The following is a 3,893-nucleotide window of genomic DNA, read 5'->3' as shown; positions in this document are numbered from 1 at the left end:
CAGAAACGCATATAATGAAAGAGCAATGTGGGTGCATGTCCTCTATTTTACTACAAGGGAATGTTGGTTCAAAGATTTTTAATCCACCACTTTCACGTGTATTATAAGACATGTTACCCTATGACCGTTCAAGCCCTAAAAGCACCAAGATCTTATGCATTGTTTTTTCGATTCTCTCCGCATTTCGTTAACCCATTTCTTTTGTAATATCCTATTCCAAAATAGTGGGGACTATTAGTATTTTGAAATAGTGGGGATTGTTTGAATCTCTTGCGTATTTCTAAATACTAGTGTGTGTGTGCAAAGTGGAGGAGATGAACAAATGGTGTTCTCGCCACTTTAGTGCATAGTAGATAGTCCCACATTGGTTATCCACCACATCGGGTGGGTTCGCCCCCGGGCTTGGGCTTCTTGTTGTGGGTAGTGGTTTGACCAATAGCCTAAACTTGTTTTGCCTTTTCTTGAAAGCAAAGAAGTTTCAGTTGTTCTATTAGAGTTGGTCTCTTTTCTCCTAACCTCTATAAATAGGACTGTGAGTCCATAGAGAGAATGGACTTGATCGAAAACTCAACTCGTCGAGAAACGTAAAACTAAAACCAAATTTTTCTTCTTCTCTTCTTCCCGTCACCGCCGAGAGTTATATTCATTGTTCTAGAGGGTAGTCCGCTCTAGTGCAAAGTCAGCCACCGTTAACCATTGAATCCTCGCGGAGGAAGACGCCAATCGCTGCCTTTCTCGCACCATTGAAGGGCTTAAATCTTTCCTTAAGCGACGTTCTAATCCGCTTTTGGTTATTCCCGCCATCGCCGCCCTTGTTTCTTTATTGCTATCGTTCCTTCTTCGGTTTCTACTTTTAGTTGCTGTGTTCATACAACTATTCTAACAAAGAGTATTTGGTGAGATGAGAAATTGGAACATGATAACATGGAGTGCACTGATTTCGGGTTATGGATGTCATGGTTTTGGTTCAAAGGCGCTTGATCTTTTTGAACAGATGAAAAGAGACGGATTCATACCTGATGAAGCTGCATTCCTAAGTGTATTATCTGCTTGTAGTCACTAGGGTTTTGTTAGTGAAGGAAAGGAGTTTTTTAACTTGATGCACAAACATACGGGATGTCCCCTGGCTTAAAGCATTATGCTTGCGTGATTGATCTTCTTGGACGAGCAGGACTCGTCGACAAAGCTTGGGATATGATCAAGGGGATGCCATTTGAACCGGATACAAACATTTGGAGAAGCCTGCTTTCAGCCTGCAAAATCAAAGGGAATGTTAAAGTTGCTGAATATGCATGTAACCAGTTGATGGAGTTGGACTATGATAACACAGACTACCATGTGCTTCTAGCTAATATATACGCCAGTTGCGGGAAGTGGAATGAAGTATCTAAGGTAAGATCTGTTATAAGATGAAAGGGTCAGAAGAAATCATCTGGGTGTAACTATATAGAAGTGAATTGCAAGATCCATGAATTTTTTGCTGGTGATAAGTCCCACCCTGAGTCAAAAAACTTGAGCCTCATTGTTGAAATGCTTCACACTTTGGTGAGTAACAACCAATAGATATGTCATTTCTAGAAGAGCTTGTGTGTAGCTCTTATCTGTAATCTCTGACAAAGGACAGACATTTGTACAATGTATGTAATGGTGTGTTGTTGTTCCGTCAGTTCTTACCGATGGTGTTTCGTGATTTACGTGCTACTGGTTGGTTCATGAGACTCTCAACGCAACATGGAAATGAAGCTTTGATTAAGAAGGATATATTTGTTGTCTATTACAGGGAGTACAAATTTGACAGGGTGAACTGGGGCAGGCCATTGTTTTTGTTTAAACGAAGCCTTTGCGATGAGGCATTAGCAAAGCAAAACTCTGGTGATCCCCTTGGTCCACATCTTCATGGGAGCTGAGAATTCTGTTCCCCTACGACTTCATTGCACAATTTACGAGCAGATGAGATTCTCCAAAAGAAGGTTAGAAATCCAAATGACACCGCATTCTTCGCCTTTCCTACTGGTTGATTGAATATTGTGATCCCTTTCAAAAAATTAGACTATCCATGCCTGTGTTGCTATTTTATTTATTTATTTATTTGTGTGTGTGTGTGTTTTAATCTTCAGATAATATCATTTGTTCCAAAAATTAGTATCCTTGAATTTTAAATTGCTGCTGAGGCAGGAATGAATCTTTTATTGTCCGTCTGAACAGAAATAAAGCTGCTACTTGCTGTATCCTGTATCCATAGCACTGGAGAGCTCCTTACTGGGTATGGTTCTCTTTATCCGTATTTTTTGTTTACCTTCCATGTGAAGGCTATAAGCTAGAAGTTCATGATTGCCTTTAAAATGATCTTATTGTTTTTTTCCATTTCCTCTTTAAATTTGATTCATGTTTTTTGTTACAACATTTCTTCAAAGGTATTACATATGTGTAATGGAAATACCTGGCTGGTGAAATAACTTGTTATTAAGATATATTCCCACATTATGGTCATAGCAGTTGGTCTATTTGATTGTGATGCAGATTTCTTGATCAAAAAATTTGGTTTAGACATTTCTTGGTCTTCAAGTTGACTATTTTGAGTGTTTGGTCCATTTTTTCTCCTTTTTATCTGCTTTTTCTTTTTTCTTTTGTTTTCCTCCCCATCTCTGTGGCAGAGTGGGCATTATGCAACAGCTCCTACTCTCAACAATAAAACAGTATTATTGCTTTCAGCCGTATGTTTTATCAGTTTCTAAATGCATCAACAGAAGTATACATGGTTATGACCAAGCCGTGCAACTAATAATGTAGCCTCTTGGGAAGTATACATTCGTTTGAGAATATTATTAGTTAATAACGCTGATAGATGAGTTTAAGAGTGAAGTAGTTGAGAAGGGTTACAAACATTGAGTCAATACTTGCTGTAGAGAGCTGTGTAAGGACTTGTCACTAAATCCCACTTTTCCCATCTTGGCCACTAAAATTGTTGGTGGTACAATCTCAAACATGGGACCACCAAGTTGGGTTGCACCTGTTATGTACATTGATATGCGATGAAGTAATTCTTTTGAAGAAGCAGAGTTTAGTTAGATAGTGAGTTTTGCTCTATGATGTCTCAAAGCATTACAAATCACTACACAGTAGTTGTGAATTCAAGTCATTGATAACTGATTGTCTGTTTGTCCAATTTACAGGTATGATGCAGTTATGCAGAGTTGGCAGCTTGCATTTAGTTGGGGCCAAGGGGTTGCTTTCCAGGTACAAAATCTCCGGGCTCGGTTGTTAACAGACATGGCTTGGTTGACCATGAAGACCTATGTTGACATGGAGACGGAGCCATTCCATGTCACACATGTTTATGAGTTCCATAATGGGCAGTGGTTCTTGGTTCATCATCATAACTCTTTGATGCTCACTGATGCAGAGCTACAGAACCAAAATGGGTTTGGCTAAGAGCAACTAGAAGAGCAATAAACGAAAAAAATGGAAATATAGTTTCCGCTGTTTCAGGAATTTATATCCCTAGAAGTTCTCTTGGTATATACCTCTATTCGGCTTTTGGCTCATGATTTTCTTCCCTGTGAATGTTCATCCCCTTTTAATGGTCAAGCCAGACATGTAACTTTGTTTGTCTTGATTATGTTCCTTCATTATTCTGATTCCTGTTTTCTCTTCAAATACGGTCTGATCTCATCGTTCATTGTGTTTTGCATAGAGATACTGTAAACAAGTGAAAAAATACCGAACATGTACATGTGTACAATGTAGACTTTGTTCCATCTGGTTGCATTACTGGGCTGAGTTGCCCATTCTTTTTCTTGACTGGTTTGTCGCCATCGGGCTTCTCAAGCTGCTATGTGAAGGACTCTGTAGCATCTTTCCATCTGGTTGGCCCCAAAACATATTTGCTTCCT

General features: G+C 39.2%; 1 long non-coding RNA gene across 1 annotated transcript; it reads left to right on the top strand.

Moving 5' to 3' along the window:
* Positions 1–888: 888 nt before the first annotated feature.
* LOC147480654 (uncharacterized) lies at positions 889–3,893 on the top strand. The gene is made up of 3 exons (XR_015204761.1): positions 889–1,970; positions 2,176–2,263; positions 3,174–3,893. It is a non-coding gene; the product is annotated as an uncharacterized LOC147480654 (long non-coding RNA).

This window comes from Coptis chinensis, chromosome 8 (genome assembly GCF_015680905.1).
Source record: "Coptis chinensis isolate HL-2020 chromosome 8, ASM1568090v1, whole genome shotgun sequence".
In the NCBI taxonomy this organism is placed as follows: Eukaryota; Viridiplantae; Streptophyta; class Magnoliopsida; order Ranunculales; family Ranunculaceae; genus Coptis; species Coptis chinensis.
This window is presented reverse-complemented; position numbering and strand designations above follow the sequence as displayed.